The sequence below is a fragment of the Copidosoma floridanum genome, unplaced genomic scaffold (genome assembly GCF_036245765.1).
Source record: "Copidosoma floridanum isolate Cflo_tuat_1 unplaced genomic scaffold, Cflo_Japanese_pri ptg000015l, whole genome shotgun sequence".
Lineage (NCBI taxonomy): Eukaryota > Metazoa > Arthropoda > Insecta > Hymenoptera > Encyrtidae > Copidosoma > Copidosoma floridanum.
This window is the reverse complement of record NW_028321892.1, coordinates 77422-96558: the sequence shown is the minus strand read 5'-3', so window position 1 is coordinate 96558 and position 19137 is coordinate 77422.

Genomic DNA, 19137 nt, shown 5'->3' with positions numbered 1-19137 from the left:
CGAATTTTAAATTTTGTATTAAATTTTCGTTCGTAAGGACTTGTACTTTACTGCTGCAATGGAACTTGTTGTTTTCGCTATAGCAAATCTAAAAAAAAAAAAAAAAAAAAAATTGTACTTTAAGATATCCTAAATATTTTTATGTTTATTATTTTGCGAGAATTTGAAATTTTATAATTGATTTTTTGCCCAAAGGACTTGTATTCTTTTGCTGCAATACAACTTGTTATTTTTGCTGTAGCAAAACTTTGAAAAAAAAAAAAAAAAATTAAATTTCTATATATTTTAAATATTCTTATGCTGATTTTTCTGCACAAATTTGAAATTTTTAAATCAAGTTTTTGCTTGTCAGAAATTGTATTTTTGTATTTTTGCTGTAGTAAAACTTAACATTTCTTCATAAAAATAAAAAATAAATTTTAAGATATCTGTCATATTTTTATGTTCATTTCTGTGCAGGAATTTTTAGTTTTCGATTGAATTTTTGCCCGTCAGGACTTATTTTTTTCCGCCACAATGGGACTTGTATTTTTGCCGTATAAAAACTTTTATATTTCAACCTAAAAGAAAAAAGATTAAATTTCAAAATATCTTTATATTTTTATGTTTATTTCTGTACAGAAACTTAAAATTTTTAATTGAGTTTTTGCTTGTAAGGACTTTCACTCTTCACCAGCAATAAGACTTAATATTCCTGCTTAAGTAAAACTATTTTTTCTTTATATAAGCAAAAAAAATTGAATTTCAAGATATTTTAAATATTTTTATATTTATTATTCTGCATGAATTTCGAATTTTTTATTTAAGTGTTTGCTTGTCAAAACTTGTATATATTGACCACAATAAGACTTGTATTTTTTCCGTAGAGAAACTTTTTTTTTTCGTTAAAAAAAAAAAGAAAATTTAAATTTTATAATATCCTAAATATTTTTATGTTTATTATTATGCGAGGATTTTAAATTTTGAAATTAATTTTTTGCCTAGAGGACTGTTATTTTTCCGCTGCCATGGAACTTTACATTATTAGTGTAGCAAAACTTTTTTTAAATAAAAAAAAAACGAAAATTAAATTTTAATATATTTTAAATATTTTTTTATTAATTTTTTGGCAAAAATTTAATATTTTTAATTTGAGTTTTTGCTCGTCAGGACTTGTTTTTTCGTATTATTGCTGTAGTGAAACTTTTTATTTTTTTATTAAAATGAAAAATTAAATTCTAAAATATCTTAAATATTTTTACGTTCAGTTCCGGGCAAAAATTTAAAATTTTTAATTGAGTTCTTGCCCGTCAGGACTTGTGATTTTCTGCCACAATAGGACTTGTACTTTTGCGGTAGGAAGACTTTTCTTTTAAAAAAAAAAAAAATATTAAAATTTCAAAATATCTTAAATATTTTCATGTTTATTTCTGTACACAAATTTAAAATTTTTTAGTAAAATTCTGCTTGTCAGGATTTTTGTTTTTGTATTTTTGCTGTAGTAAAACTTTTTTTATTTTTTATAAAAAAGAAAAATTAATTTCAAAATGTCTTTAATGTTTTCATGTTTATTTTTGTCCAAAAAATTCAGATTTTTAATCCAGTTGTCGCATGTCAGGACTTGTATTTTTCCGCTACAATATGACTTGTATTTTTGCTGTAGAAAAACTTTTTTTTTTTACTAAAAAAAAAAATCGAATTCCAAAATATTCTAAATATTTGTGTTTATTACTGTTCACAAATTGAAAATTCGTAATTAAGTTTTTGCTTCACAGGACTTCTATTTTTTTGCTGCAATGGGACTTGATATTTTTGCTGTAGCAAAACTTTTTCTTACTAATATAAACAAAAAAAATTTTAATTTTTAAATATTTTGAATATTTTTATGTTTTATATCCTGCACGAATTCTAAGTTTTTCAATTGAGTTTTTGATTGTCAAAATTTTTTTTTTTTTACCGTTATTAGACTTGTATTTTCGCTGTAGCGTATTTTTTTTTTTTAATTAAAAAAAAATTTTAATTCTAAAACATCTAAAATATTTTTGCTCATCAGTAGGAACGAATTTTTAATTGTTAAATTTTTTTTTTGCTAGTAAGAACTTGTATTTTTTGCTGCAATAAAACTTGTTGTTTTTGCTATAGCAGAATTTTTTTTTCGTTAAAAAAAAAAATTAAATTTTAAGTTGTTACAAATATTTTTATGTTCATTATTATGCAAGAATTTTAGATTTCAAAATTAATTTTTTGCCTCAAGGACTTGTATTTTTCTGCTGCAATAAAACTTGTTATTGTTGCTGAAGCAATTTATTTAGAAAAAAAAAAAAAAAATTGAATTCAAATATTTTTTAATATTTTTATGTTTATTTTCCTGCACAGATTTTAAATTTTAAAATTAAGTTTTTGCTTGTCAGAACTTGTATTTTTGTATTTTTGCCGTAGTAAAATTTTTATTTTTTATATAAAAAAAAGAAATCAAATTTTTAAATATCTGTCTTATTTTTACGTTTATTCCTGGCCAGGGTTTATAAATTTTCTATTAGGTCTTTGCATGTCAGGACCTGTATTTTTTTGCCACTATAGGACCTGTATTTTTGGACGGAGGAAAATTTTAAGAAAAAAAAAAAAAAAAATTAAATTTCGAAATATCTTAAATATTCATATGGTAATTTCTGTACACAAATTTTGAATTTTTAAGTAACATTTTGCTTGTCAGGACTTTTATTTTTCAGTTGCAATAAAACTTGCAACATAAAAAATATTTTTGCTGTAGCCAAATTTCTTCTTGTTCAATTAAGAAAAAAAAAAAAATTAATCTAAAGATATTTTAAATATTTTTATGTTCATTATTATGCACAAATTTTAAGTTTTTGGATGTAGTTTTTGCCCATCAGGACTCGAATTCTTCAGCTGCATTAAAACTTGGTTTTTTTTTTTTGTTTTTAGAACCTTTAATTAAAAAAAACAAAAAAAAAAGGTTTTTTTTTGATATATTTCAAATCTTTTAATGTTTATTATCCGGCACAAATTCTAAATTTTTTAATTGAGTTTTCGCCCGTCAAGACTTGTATTTTTGTATTTTTGCTGTAGTGAAACTTTCTATTTTTTTATTAAAATGAAAAATTGAGTTCTTAAGTATCTTAAATATTTTTATGTTGATTTTTGTGAGGAAATTTTAAATTTTAAATTGAGCTTATGCCCGTCAGGACTAGTATTTTTTTGCCACAACAGGACTTGTATTTTTGCTGTAGCGAAACTGTTTATTTTATTAAAAAAAAAAAATTAAATTTTAAGACATCTTGAACATTTTTGCTTATCGGTAGGCACGAATTTTAAATTTTGTATTAAATTTTCGTTCGTAAGGACTTGTACTTTACTGCTGCAATGGAACTTGTTGTTTTCGCTATAGCAAATCTAAAAAAAAAAAAAAAAAAAAAATTGTACTTTAAGATATCCTAAATATTTTTATGTTTATTATTTTGCGAGAATTTGAAATTTTATAATTGATTTTTTGCCCAAAGGACTTGTATTCTTTTGCTGCAATACAACTTGTTATTTTTGCTGTAGCAAAACTTTGAAAAAAAAAAAAAAAAATTAAATTTCTATATATTTTAAATATTCTTATGCTGATTTTTCTGCACAAATTTGAAATTTTTAAATCAAGTTTTTGCTTGTCAGAAATTGTATTTTTGTATTTTTGCTGTAGTAAAACTTAACATTTCTTCATAAAAATAAAAAATAAATTTTAAGATATCTGTCATATTTTTATGTTCATTTCTGTGCAGGAATTTTTAGTTTTCGATTGAATTTTTGCCCGTCAGGACTTATTTTTTTCCGCCACAATGGGACTTGTATTTTTGCCGTATAAAAACTTTTATATTTCAACCTAAAAGAAAAAAGATTGAATTTCAAAATATCTTTATATTTTTATGTTTATTTCTGTACAGAAACTTAAAATTTTTAATTGAGTTTTTGCTTGTAAGGACTTTCACTCTTCACCAGCAATAAGACTTAATATTCCTGCTTAAGTAAAACTATTTTTTCTTTATATAAGCAAAAAAAATTGAATTTCAAGATATTTTAAATATTTTTATATTTATTATTCTGCATGAATTTCGAATTTTTTATTTAAGTGTTTGCTTGTCAAAACTTGTATATATTGACCACAATAAGACTTGTATTTTTTCCGTAGAGAAACTTTTTTTTTTCGTTAAAAAAAAAAAGAAAATTTAAATTTTATAATATCCTAAATATTTTTATGTTTATTATTATGCGAGGATTTTAAATTTTGAAATTAATTTTTTGCCTAGAGGACTGTTATTTTTCCGCTGCCATGGAACTTTACATTATTAGTGTAGCAAAACTTTTTTTAAATAAAAAAAAACGAAAATTAAATTTTAATATATTTTAAATATTTTTTTATTAATTTTTTGGCAAAAATTTAATATTTTTAATTTGAGTTTTTGCTCGTCAGGACTTGTTTTTTCGTATTATTGCTGTAGTGAAACTTTTTATTTTTTTATTAAAATGAAAAATTAAATTCTAAAATATCTTAAATATTTTTACGTTCAGTTCCGGGCAAAAATTTAAAATTTTTAATTGAGTTCTTGCCCGTCAGGACTTGTGATTTTCTGCCACAATAGGACTTGTACTTTTGCGGTAGGAAAACTTTTCTTTGAAAAAAAAAAAAATTGTAAAATTTCGAAATATCTTAAATATTTTCATGTTTATTTCTGTACACAAATTTAAAATTTTTTAGTGAAATTTTGCTTGTCAGGATTTTTGTTTTTGTATTTTCGCTGTAGTAAAACTTTTTTATTTTTTTATAAAAAAGAAATATTAATTTTAAAATGTCTTTAATGTTTTCATGTTTATTTTTGTTCAAAAAATTCAGATTTTTAATCCAGTTTTGGCATGTCAGGACTTGTATTTTTCCGCTACAATATGACTTGTATTTTTGCTGTAGAAAAACTTTTTTTTTTTACTAAAAAAAAAATCGAATTCCAAAATATTTCAAATATTTGTGTTTATTACTGTTCACAAATTAAAAATTTTTTAATGAAATTTTGCTTCACAGGACTTTTATTTTTTCGCTGCAATGGGACTTGATATCTTTGCTGTAGCAAAACTTTTTCTCACTAATATAAACAAGAAAAATTTTAATTTTTAAATATTTTAAATATTTTTATGTTTTATATCCTGCACGAATTTTAAGTATTTTAAGTGAGTTTTTGATTGTCAAAATTTGTATTTTTTTACCGTTATTAGACTTGTATTTTCGCTGTAGCGTATTTTTTTTTTTTAATAAAGAAAATATTTTTATGTTGATTTCACTGCAGAAATTAAAAATTTTTAAATTAAGTTTCTGCCTGTCAGGACTTGTATTTTTGAATTTCTGCTGTAGTGGAACTTTTTATTTTTTTATTAAAATGAAAAATTAAATTCTAAAATATCTTAAATATTTTTACGTTCAGTTCCGGGCAAAAATTTAAAATTTTTAATTGAGTTCTTGCCCGTCAGGACTTGTGATTTTCTGCCACAATAGGACTTGTACTTTTGCGGTAGGAAAACTTTTCTTTAAAAAAAAAAAAAATTGTAAAATTTCGAAATATCTTAAATATTTTCATGTTTATTTCTGTACACAAATTTAAAATTTTTTAGTGAAATTTTGCTTGTCAGGATTTTTGTTTTTGTATTTTCGCTGTAGTAAAACTTTTTAATTTTTTTATAAAAAAGAAATATTAATTTTAAAATGTCTTTAATGTTTTCATGTTTATTTTTGTTCAAAAAATTCAGATTTTTAATTCAGTTTTGGCATGTCAGGACTTGTATTTTTTCGCTACAATATGACTTGTATTTTTGCTGTAGAAAAACTTTTTTTTTTTACTAAAAAAAAAATCGAATTTCAAAATATTTTAAATATTTGTGTTTATTACTGTTCACAAATTAAAAATTTTTTAATGAAATTTTGCTTCACAGGACTTTTATTTTTTCGCTGCAATGGGACTTGATATCTTTGCTGTAGCAAAACTTTTTCTCACTAATATAAACAAGAAAAATTTTAATTTTTAAATATTTTAAATATTTTTATGTTTTATATCCTGCACGAATTTTAAGTATTTTAAGTGAGTTTTTGATTGTCAAAATTTGTATTTTTTTACCGTTATTAGACTTGTATTTTGGCTGTAGCGTATTTTTTTTTTTTAATAAAAAAAATATTTTTATGTTGATTTTACTGCAGAAATTAAAAATTTTTAAATTAAGTTTCTGCCTGTCAGGACTTGTATTTTTGTATTTCTGCTGCAGTGGAACTTTTTATTTTTCCAGAAAAATGAAAAATTTAATTTTAAAATATCTTAAATATTTTTATGTTCATTTTTGTGCAGGAATTTAGAATTTTCTATTAAGTTTTTGCTCGTAAGGACTTGTTCTTTTCCGCCACAATAGGACTTGTATTTTTCTTGTAAAAAAACTTTTTTTTTTTGATAAAAAAAAATAATTAAATTAAAAGATATCTTAAATTTTTTTAAGTTTATTATTATGCGAGAATTTAAGATTTTTAAATTATTTTTTCGCTCAAAGGACTTGTATTTTTCTGCTGCAATTGAACTTGTTATAATTGCTGTAGCAAAATTTAAAAAAAAAAAAAAAAAATTGAATTCAAATATTTTTTATTATTTTTATGTTTATTTTCCTGCACAGATTTTAAATTTTAAAATTAAGTTTTTGCTTGTCAGAACTTGTATTTTTGTATTTTTGCCGTAGTAAAATTTTTATTTTTTATATAAAAAAAAGAAATCAAATTTTAAAATATCTGTATTATGTTTACGTTTTTTTTTGGCCAGGGTTTATGAATTTTCTATTAGGTCTTTGCCCGTCAGGACCTGTATTTTTTTGCCACAATAGGACCTGTATGTTTGCCGTAGGAAAATTTAAAAAAAAAAAAAAAAAAAAAAAATTAAATTTCGAAATATCTCAAATATTTATATGGTAATTTCTGTACACAAATTTTAAATTTTAAAGTGAGATTTTGCTTGTCAGGACTTTTATTTTTCAGTTGCAATAAAACTTGCAATAAAAAAAATATTTTTGCTGTAGCCAAACTTTTTTTTTTAAAAAAACGAAAAAAAATTAAATTTCAAGAGATTTTAAATAATTTTTTGTTTATTATCCTGCACGAATCATAAATTTTTATTTTAAGTTTGTGCTTGTCAGAACTTGTATGTTTGTATTTTTGCTGAAGTGAAACTATTTATTTTTTCATAAAAATAAAAAATTGAATTCCGAAATATCTTTTATATTTTTTCGTTCATTTTTGTGCAGGAATTTAAAATTTTTGATTGAGTGTTTGCCCGTTAGGACTCGTATTTTTTTGCCACAACAAAATCTGTATTTTTGCTGTGAGACTTTTTTTTTAACTAAAATAAAAAAAAAACTATATTTAAAGATATTACGAATAATTTTGTTTATCGGTATGCACGAATTTTAAATTTTAAAATTGATTTTTTGCCAGTCAAAACTTATTTTTTTGCCTTAATGGGACTTTTTATTTTTGCTGTAGCGAAACTTTTCTGTTTATTTCAATAAATCGATAAAAATTGAATTTCAAGATATTTTAAATATTTTTATGTTTATTTCTATGCACAAATCTTTTAATTTCTCATTAAGTATTTGCCTGTCAGGAATTGTATTTTTTTACTGCAATGGCACTTGTAATTTTGCTATAGAAAGATTTTTTTCCTTATTAAGAAAGATTTATTTGCATTTTTTAATATTTTTAAAAAATTTTACAATCTTGTAATTCACGAATTTTAAATTTAAAAACTAAGTTTTTTGCTTGTCAGGACTTGTCTTTCTTTGCTGCAATAAAACTTGTATTTTTGCTGTAACGAAACATTTTTTTCTGATAAAATGAAGAAATATTAATTTTCAAATATTTTAAATATTTTAATGTTAATTATTCCGCACAAATTTCAGATTTTTTTATTAATATTTTGCCTATCAGGACTTGAATTCTTTCTCTGCAATGGGACTTGTTATTTTTGCTATAGCGAAACTTCTTTTTGTTCAATAAAAAAAAAAAAAAAGTGAGTTTTAAGATTCTTGAAATACTTTTATGTTCATTTTTATGCACCAATTTCGAGTTTCCAGATTTTGTCTGTGCCCGTCAGGACTCGAATTTTTCTGCTGCAATGAAACTTGGTATTTTATCTGTAGCAAAACTTTTTTTTTCTAAAAAAAAAAAAAAAAAATTTAATTTTAATATAATCTAAATCTTTTTATGTTTACTATGCCGCACGAATTTTCACTTCTTTTATTAAGTTTTTGCCTGTCAGGACTTGTGTTTTTGTACTTTTGCTGTAGTGAAACTTTTAATTTTTTTATAAAAATAAAAAATTGAATTCCAAGAAATCCTAAATATTTTTATGTTTATTTCTGTGCGAAAATTTCAAATTTTCAATTAAGCTTCTGCCCGTCAGGTCTTGTGTTCTTCCGCCACAATAGGCCCTGTATTTTTGCTGTAGTAAAACTTTTTTTTTTTAACTAAAAAAGAAAAATAATCAAATTTTACGATATTTCGAATATTTTTGTTTATCGGTATATACAAATTTTAAATTTTTAAATTGACTTTTTGCTTGTCAGGACTTGTATTTTTTCGCTTTAATGAGACTTGTTATTTTTGCTGTATTCAATTTTTTTTTGTTTCTTGAACTAAAATGATAGAAATTTAATTTTAAGATATTTTTAATATTTTTATGATTCTTTTTATGCACGAATTTTTCAATTTTTAATTAAGTATTTGCCTGCAGGACTTGTATTTTATTTTACTGCAATGGCACTTGTAATTTTAATGTGGAAAGATTTTTTTTTTGATTAAAAAAAATAATTGCATGTTTAAATATTTAGAATAATTTTATTAAACTTGCAATGCACAAATTGAAAATTTTCAAAGTTAGTTTTTTGCTTGTCAGGATTTGTTTTTCTTTGCTGGAATGGGACTTGTATTTTTGCTGTAATGAAACATTCTTTTTCTTAAAGAAAAATATTAATTTTCAGATATTTTTAATATTTTCATGTTGATTATTCTGCACAAATTTCGGATTTTTTAAATGATTTTTGCCCATAAGGACTTAAATTTTTTCTCCGCAATAGGACTTGTTATTTTTGCTATAGCCAAATTTCTTCTTGTTTAATTGAAAAAAAAAAAAAAATTAATTCCGAGATATTTCAAATATTTTCATGTTCATTATTATGCACAAATTTTAAGTTTTTGGATTTAGTTTTTGCCCATCAGGACTCGAATTTTTCTGCTGCAATGAAACTTGGTATTTTTTTTTGTAGCAAAACTTTTTTTTAAAAAAAGGAAAAAAAAAATTTGATTTTAATATAATTTAAATCTTTTTATGTTTATTATCCGGCACGAATTTAAAATTTTTCAAATGAGTTTTTGCCCGTCAGGACTTGTATTTTTGAATTTTTGCTGTAGTAAAACTTTTAATTTTTTTATAAAAATACAAAATTGAATTCCAAGAAACCCTAAATATTTTTATGTTGATTTCTGTGCAGAAATTTTTAATTTTTAATTGAGCTTCTGCCCGTCAGGTCTATTATTTTTCCGCCACAATAGGCCCTGTATTTTTGCTGTAGTAAAACTTTTTTTTTTTAACTAAGAAGAAAAATAAATTAAATTTTAAGATATTTGAAATATTTTTCTTTGTCGGTATTGTTGCGTAGGATTCTATGGTCTTGGGGTGCGCACGAAGTAAATAGTCGAGGAACTAGTATCAACGTCTTTATTAATGCAAAAACGAGAGAAGAGCGCGTCGCGTGTGTACGACCTTCGTCCTTGACGGTTTCAGCCAGAGAGAGCGCTCTTTTCAGCATCCTATCTGCTTATCGCTTTGCTCTCTCCCACTACAATCATCTGTAGTAGGCCCCAAAAAGAGGGGGCGCACGTACGTGTAGCTATGATATCGTACGTGACACGTCCGAGGCCGCGCCGCTATCGTCCTCGATGGCGATTTCCCTTTTTAATTTACATGTTTGTGCTAGAGTAATGTTCGTATAATGTTGTTTATATTGTATGTGAGATTTCTAACGTAGGAGTAAAAAGGTGGAGAGAAACAAAAACCTGTCCTTGTTCCTCCTTTACACAAATTCGCTTAATTGTTTTTTTTTGTGTAAGCATTTATTGTTTTTGTTCACGCTCTTCTCCCTCTATAATATAGTGCAATATTGCAAAATTCTTATTTATAAATTCATAGAGTGTAACAATCTTCAAGTTATTTCTACTTATTATTAACTAAATATTTAATCCCACTGTAGGTTATCCATGTTAAACTTGTAAAATATGGCATTACAGTATGTTATAATGTATCGTATGATATTACTTATTTTTCTACTGTTGATTCGATCATTCTTTTAATGTTTTTGATTCGTGTTATTGTTACAGTTAGCTGCGCTACGAGCCTGTTAGATATTTTCACATAATGCATTTTTGTTCGTTAATATGGTAACTAAATTATAAGAAACAAACGTAACCTAGATTTATGTATGTATACAAAATTTAATAAAATTTTTTTTTTTTTTTTTTTATTTTTTTTTTATATATATGTATACATATATCCTCTTATGCACGAGGACGTTTCATTTTGTCAGCTGCCGGAGGTGCACTTCTGACCGCTACGCGTACTTGGTTTTGCGATGCGACTGGTTTTTGTATGGTCTGTAGCATTATTGGTTGCGCTGTCACTCCACCCGCCGCTGCGCCTTCGCTTCCGGAACGGTTCCTTCTACCTGTAAGCATTCTAGCTAAATTTAGTATTAAGGGGCCCCCCCATTTTAGGAACCCGAACGACCCCGCTGCTGTGCCTAAAGCTATTTCTGCAGCCACCCGCGTGTATTCCTTCCAGTCGGATAAATCGCTTTGTGTCTGCAAGAGTTCGTGCACGCGTTGGACTATGTCTATTAATTTTGTGCCAGTTTTTAAGTTCTCCTCAGGCCCGTGTTCTTGACTACCGAGTTCCTGTAACCCGTCCCTTTTTATAATCGTGCTTATTAGTTCCTGTAACTTGTCTGTTCTTATTCCTTTTATACTCTGTATTATTTTCTCTACATTTAAGTTTGAGTTTTTGAATTTAACTACTTGGTTCTTGCCCTCCTCTGACCCTGGGCTCAATCTTGTTTCTGATGCTTGAGCCGTGCAATCATCTGATAGATTTATTACCCCTGCATCTATAACTTTCAGTGTTTCGTGCTCTGTATGCTCGCATTGTACGTGTATTTTCTCCTCCACTATGGTACTGAACGCGTGCTGGTTCCTTGCATGTAGGCGCGTCCAATAAGTGCCATTTAATCTGGCTAGTATAATTGGGCATTCCTCTGGATTTTTTATTGTGTAACCAAAAATCAATTTTATTTCGCAAGGATGGTCTTCTTCTATCTCATGTGCCGGTTCCATCAGTGTACAAATGCGTGTTCGTCCTATTTTCTTGCATTTTTCTACCGTTCGCTGTGATATTGGTGCGAACCTTTTCGCGCTCATGCTGACTGCCACGTACTCGTGTGTTGGTTGTAGATATGCCACGATGTTTGTTATATTGAACCCTTCCTGTTCTACTGGTAGTGGTGATATTCTGAGAAGATCAAAATCCTCTCTTGTTACCAAGGGTATTTCTATGTAATATACTATTTTCCCATTAAATGCTATGGTTGCTATCTCCAACGCTTCTCCGATATTTTCCCTTGTTGTTGCATTATTCTCTCCTGGGAGTTCGAGGTCTGGCCTTAGCTGTCCTGCTAATATTTTAGCCTCTGATATAGCCATCGATGCTTCCTCCGGTAGGTGTATCACGCCCCGACTTCCCAAATATATTATATCGGCCGTTTTCCTAAATTTTTCTGATAGTTCGTTGGCTATTTGTTGAAATTCCTTTACCATATTTGATACTTTGTCTTCTCCTGTAATCAGGTCTGCAAATATTTTTAAACCTTCTTCCGTTATTTTTCCCGCTTTTTCTTCAAATTTTTTAATATTTTGTAGCTCTTTTTCATGATTACCGAACGTTGTAACTGTCATTTGTTCCGCTAAATATTTATTTATGTCGATTGTGGTACTTGGTTTTGAGGCTATCAATTTTAGTATTTTTTCTTTTTCCGCTACTGTTAATTGGCCCTTAATTACTTGCACAGCTGCGGTTTGACTAAGGATTTCTTGGCCCACTACCGCTCTGTATGCCTCTTGTGCTTTTTCTTTCGTTTGTAGAACCTCGTACGTGGCCCGACTAATATGTCTCATGCATTCTCTTTTCTTTCTTAATGTTACCGTGCACTTTCAGTTTGCTTGCGTCTGCGCCCGTAAAAATTGTTCCGATTCTACAATTAGCTGGCTCCAATCTACGTACCATATGACTTTCCACGTTAATGTGGCTGATTGGATTGGGCCCAGGTTTTTTACAATTATCCCCGGATTTTTCTTGATTAATTCTACCTCCCCTAGTTGTTTATTTCCCTGTGCGGCCTTTGCCCTAAAACAAAACAACAACAAAAAAAAATGGATACTTTTCTATATGATTCTTGCGTTCCTTCTCTTTATATACATTTTCTTTCACATGTGGATACATGCTTTTACACCCGGGTGATTTGTCCCTATATTCAGTGATAAGGACTATTTAATAATTCGCGTTCGCGTAATTGCTTTAAGCTGCGAGTGTGGTTTTCCCTTTACATATGGATTTCCCTATGCGCTCTTAAGTGATACCTTAATTTATATATTGGTACGTATATATTCATGCTATTACGTTTGCTCGTGCACGTGTTCGGGTGCGACGTTCCCATGCTGAGCTTTATCTTATGCCGTTCAATTTTCGTGTCTCTCGTCACTTCATTTCTTATGCCCTTTCCTCTAAGTGTATTACAAGATTGTACATACTAGGCTACGTTACACGCATTCACTTATTCGGTTAATTCCCAGCGGAGGCGAGTGTGGATATGAGAGGGAGAAGAAAAAGGGGAAAGTTTTATTGTTCTACATTATAAACCTCCGTTTCCCGACGCTGTATGCTACGTTATTCTTCTTTTCCCTCATTTCTTTTTCCTTCAAGTGACTCACCTAAAGTGGGAAAGGACTTAGATAGGTGTCCGAATCTGCGTTTGCTTTTTCTCAACGTTGCTGCTAAGTCAGTGTATTCTACGTCTCCATACGTGCACGATCTCTGAAATTAACTTCGATAGTCATGGCCGGTTTCAGTCAATTCTTTGATCGCCTCATTGGGTTTGTCCGGTTGCCTTTAGGTGACTCGCGATCCACGCACTTCGTTGTCACTGGTGGTGGTGCGTGTGGATTACTGTTGGGGGCTGTTCTCCAGGAGGAAGCCGCGTGCGCCGTGCCAGGTTGCCAAAGCGTAAGTATGAAAGCGAAGTTTTTTTTTTTTCTTTTTTTTTTTTTTTTTTGTTTCATTTATTGGATTGTAGGTTACGCGACTGTATGCGTGCCGGGATGTCCCGGCTGTGGGACGGCCCCCTGGGCAAAACATTGTTGTGCTAAACGGGTCGACCGCGCTAGCGCCAATACATTGTGAGCAGCATGGTTCGGTAAGTGCTCTTGGCTTTTGTCATTTTTTTTTTTTTTTCTCATGGCTCCTCTATTTTTTCAATGCAAATTTTTTTTCTTTTTTTTTTTTTTTTTTTTTTTTTTTTTTTTTTTTTTTTTCAGCTTGGGGTTCGTTTAATAGTCGATCCCTTCGCCTTTTTCGGTGTCCCGGTTCCCCTACTGTTACCGGGGTGGCCTTCCGGCGCGATGCAACTGCCAACCTTGCGCTACCCCTATCGAGGAGGGGTAGGGTTCTCCGAGGTGCGATGCCCTTCGGGGACTCCATTCCTCGTGATTGTGCGGGAGGAGGAGAGGGCGCCCGTCCCCTATTTTACTGGGAAAGTGTTGTGGCTGCACTGCCCCACCTTGGTAGGGGGGGTTTCCTACTCTCTGGCCGTCGGCTGTAGCTGTCACGGTACCATCCTGGTGCTAGTGGTGGACGTCACCCTGGAAGGCGCCGTCAACTATCCTCTTGATCACCAACCGGTTATCCAGGTAATTTTCTTTTTTTTTTTTTTTGGTTTCTTGTTCCTTATTTCGATTTGTTTATTTATTTCTTTATTTAATTTGTTTTTTTTTTTCTTCTTTTTTTTTTGCTATTAGGTGCAACGTTCTGTCAGCGGATGCCTCGTCCCTTCCACGCTGATCGCTGCTACTACTGGTTCTCAGCCCAGCGTCGTCGACTGCCTTCAGCGGTTGCAAACGCTGCAGCTGGGTGAGGGTTCTAACGGGACTTCCCGAGGGAGTGGTTTGGGTCGTGGGCGACGTCGAAAAAAAGAGGGGGTGAGCCACTTGTGTGCTTGTTGTAAGGGCTGTGGCTCCCATTAGTTTAAATGAGGAAAAAAAAAATAAAAAAAAAAAAATATAATTTCTCAAATATAGTGTTTTCATCCTTTTATTTTTTCCCTTTCATATTCCGCACTTATGGGTTCTTTTTTTTTTTTTGCAATCGCGTACACGTATATATATATATATATATATATATATATATATATATATAACGCGTTATGAGAGAAAACCACACGCGTAACTCTTCCGTTGTCATTAGAGTTTTGTATAATCAGTAAGCGTTAAACTCGGTAACGAAAAATTTTAATTTCTTGTTTCGTGTATTAAAGAGGAAGATAAAAAAGGGAAGAGGAAGAAAAGGAAAAAAAATATTTTGTGGCCCGTCCGGGGGCCGTGAAAATTTTGGCGAACTTGATTATTTTGACTGTTGGTTTCCACTAACTATTTTATACATGCTGATGCCCTAACCCTACAATTGTGTATTTGTATGTAGGTACCCACGTGAGCCTGCATCGTTTGAGTTCCGACCCTGAAGCTATATCCCTGTTTTGAACATGCGTATGGGCTTCGGTGACTGCGTGAGTCACGTTTACTGTTGAGCCCGCATGGTTACCTTACTTTCTTTTTTTTCTCTCGCACCATATCTCTTCGATTCAGACTTTCTCCTCATTATCCTCGTGTTGAGTTTTTAAGACGCATGCTTTCTTGATTTTGTCGACATGCACCACCCTTACTTCGTCCTTCCTCTGAAGTTTGACATTCTTTTTCGCATAATCGATGCCAGTTATTTCGTAAGGGCCCTCATATTGGGCGTCGAATTTCCCTTTCGACGGCTCTTTTAACACATAAACCATCTCTCCCTCGAGGTAGTATCTCGTATTCAATTTGCGATCGTAGTAATATTTTGAGCGGTATTTCGCTTGCACTTGATTCATTGCAGCGATGGTTCTCATCTCCGTCAGTGTCGTTACCAGCTCATTAAAATATTCGTTCGACGTCTGGCCGTTGGATGATGTCTTAAAGCTAGTAGGTGTTCTCGCTCTTTGCCCGAAAACAAGCTCATGTGGTGAGTACCCTGTACTCTCATGGTCCGTAGTATTGTATGAGTGCATGCACAATGGTAAGTGCTCGTCCCACTGATCTTCTTTCTCCACGTAGGCTTTTATATATTCGGTGAGCGTATGATGCATTCGTTCGATGGCCCCATTTGTTTGAGGGTGAAATGCCGTACTACCCATTTTGTCAATTTTAAATAATTTTGCTAGTTCATCCATGCTTTTATTCATGAAATGGGTGCCTCGGTCAGACAGTAGATGTTCCGGGGGTCCGAAATATGCTATAAATTTATCGGTTATTGCCCTCACGGTCTCCTCAGCTGTTGCTCTCTTCACTGGTACAAGAACAATAAACTTTGTTAGCCAGTCTTGCATAGACAAAATATGTGTGTAGTTATCCGTCGATGGCTTACTGATTGGCCCGTAGTAGTCTATTGAAATTTTTTCAAAAGGTCTACTCGGTGTGTCCGTAATGAGCAACGCTTGTTTTGTTCTTACCCTTACAAGTTTTTTCGTCTGACATGAAGGGCATCCCAAAATGAATTGCCTTATGTCTGGGCGCATGTTTCTCCAATAGTAGTCCTTCGCGATCCTACTATATGTCTTGTTCATGCCTCTGTGCCCGCCTATGGCTGCTTCGTGGTACTCTTTAATTATTTTCAATCTTTGACTCGTCGGTGGAATTATCAATGTGTTGGTGTAGAGCACCGCCGCTAATCTAGTGTCTTTGAATATTTCCTCGAAAATATCGGCAAAGTACCCCCATTGGGTAAGATTAAGAATCGCTAGATCCCTGACAATTCCAATTGTTTTAATATTGTTTGCAATTATTACGTCTCTAAGAGCCTTAACACACTTCTTAATATTTGATTTGAGCGCTGCTTCCTCAAAATGCTCCTTTACGTACATGTATATCACCGTTACCTTTCTCTCTCTAGTACATTTAGCTTCACCTACGACTTTCTCCTCGCTGTTCATGCGCGTCGGATTTATGTACCCTCTTTCATGTAAAGCATCTATTGCTTCCGTATTGGGTACCGCTTCCGTTACCGTCATAAACGCCAGGTTTTCGAGATACCTAAAGGGATGGTTTTCATTTTTGCTTAGTTTTTGGCACAGGGGTGGGTATTCCCCTTCTTTTGGTGCCCATGGCGGTCTTTCATTTGGCAGGCGTGTTCTGCACACCGTGTATTTTTCCATCGATGGAGAGTGTGTGACTGTGTTAGTTTCATTCTCGCTTTCTGTTTCACATAATGCGTTATTCAATTCATTTACCTGCCCTATCTCTCCTTCCATCGTATTTTCAGAGCTTTCGTCATCGCTGTTAGTGGGATGGTTGTCTCCTTCCCCTTCTTCTACACGCATATTCAAGTTCGTCTCTCCATCGGTGTGGTTTTGCTCTGTTCCTGATTGACTTTCTTTATCCCTTCCCCACTCACGTTGGTTTGCTTCTCCATCTCTTTCTGGCTCACTCGCGTATTCTTCCCGCCTTTTACAACTACTACCGTCATTGCTATGTGAATCATTTTCCGACTCGGTAATAGAATTTTGTACTAGGGGCAAGTAATGGGCATTCTCGCTGTTACCTTCCAGATGCAAGTGGCTGACCCCTCCTTTTTCCGTTGCAATATAGTGCGCATAAATATAATTTTCCCGATTTAACTTGAGGTGTACACACACGTTCTTTTTGAATTCTTGCGAAAATATGTATATACATTCCCCAGTTCCATATTCTGTACGCGACATTAGTATATTTTCTGTTTCTTCTGGCTCTCTACACTTTTGTAGGTATTCTGAATTTTTTAATATCATTCTCAGCTCGTCGGTCGAGAGATTAAGATTAAATAAAAAAATTAGGCTATAAAGTAGGCAATTTCCCGGTGGGTCGTACGGTAGTCCTGGCACTTTGATAAGTATTTTATGTAGTTGAATGCATTCATTCGTTTCCCTTCGTGTATTATCGTTAAGATATGCCAGCCACTTATCTGTCGGCGCCGTTGTATCTGACGGTGAGTTGGGTTTCTTTATTGTTCGATCCCCAGGTTCTTCAAACTGGACTCGCTTATCACTTTTACGCGACATTGAATCTGTTTTTTCCCTTTCTTCTGGTGGCGCTTTTTCCCCAAGTATTTTTTCGTTGGGCTCCCATACGTCGATCCTCATTCCCGGCCTTCCTTCTACATCTCGCCTTCTTACGTCAATCATAACTTGTGCCCGCAGTTCGTCTGATCTTCCCTCTAACAAATCGTGTATATCCGGTTCCTTGTCTGCTTCTATTGTTGGAGCGAAATTTGTTTCCGCGCTCACTGAGAGCTCTGCTGACCTATGTTCTACTTCTTCCGTGTTTTGTGCCGTTGTACTATTTGACGTTTGTGGCGTATCACAATTAGCTATTATTATTTCCTTCGAAGGGCTCATTATTGTCGGCGTAATCGAAAAATTCGGCTTTTGTCTGTTTAATGTGTCCATTTGTCTCTTGCGCAATTTTCGTTTTCTCTCCTCGAATAGTACTGCTGCTGGTGTACTCGTTGTTTTTAGTCCCCTTCGAAACCCCGGTTCTTTCATAATATAACCTAATTTTCCGTCCGTCATTCCTTGGGAAATAGGATCATCCCCTGCCGTGGCGATTGGTCTCGTCATTTTTTCAATTTCATCATCTGATGCATCCGAACCTGTGCCTTCTATTTCCATATCGAGCTTATTTTCATTCTGTCCCTCATATAATTGTTTTTTTTTCTCCCTTTTATTACATTCATAAGTACCGTCAGTGAGCGGCTCATTTGCTGTATGCTCGTACTGTGGTGTCTCTCTTTCACTCTCTTCTATCCTCGATCTTTCTCGTGCTTGATCGGCTCTCTCCGACGCTTCAACACCTCTGCCTTCAAAAACACCTTTCCCAAATGTTGCGATGCTTTCATCTACCTCGTTTGCTTCCGTTAACTTTCGGGTGCCTTTCACTCTCCTTGCCTCTTCGGCCGCCAAGCTTGCTTGTATCAGCTGCCAGCCCCAATTATCGAGTCCCGTACTGTGATTTTCCGATTCGCTATTCATTATTACTGGTGTTCCGCAATTTGCAACAATAACGTCTTTTGACGAAATCTCGTTGCGTTCCGTATCTGTTTCTGTTTTTAAATTGCTAACTATAATATTCTTTCTTGGGCGACCTCTTTTTCTCACTGTTTTCTTTATTTTCCTGCTTAATTTTTCGTTTATTCCTACTTTTTCCTCGGATTCGGAATCTCCCTCACCATCAGCTTGACCATCTATTTTCGTTTCATACTTATTTTCTTTCCATTCATCCAAATTTTGTTTTTTTCTCTGTACTTTAACATCCGAATCCTCTAAATCAGAGTAAATGATTTTCCCCTTTTTAGTATTTCCCTGAGTACGCTGTTTACGGGTCGCTCGTATTTTAAAAATGCGCGCTGGAGGCCCATCGCTATCGGCTAGTCCTTCTTTCTCCTGCTCATCCGCCAGCTGATACAGTTCTTGGCGTGGCCGCTCAGTGTTTATTTCTCCCTCTCCTATTACTGGATTTTGAGAGAGTGCGTCGGGTGCTTTGTTCGAAATGCCTGGCCGATATACTACGTCAAATTCGTAGCCTCGTAGCTCCGCTTTTAGCCTATTAAACCTTATGTCGGGCTTCTTTGACGTGTGGTACTGTTTTAATGGCTCATGATCCGTGACCACTGTAAATTTGCGCCCAAATAAGTACGGCCGAAACTG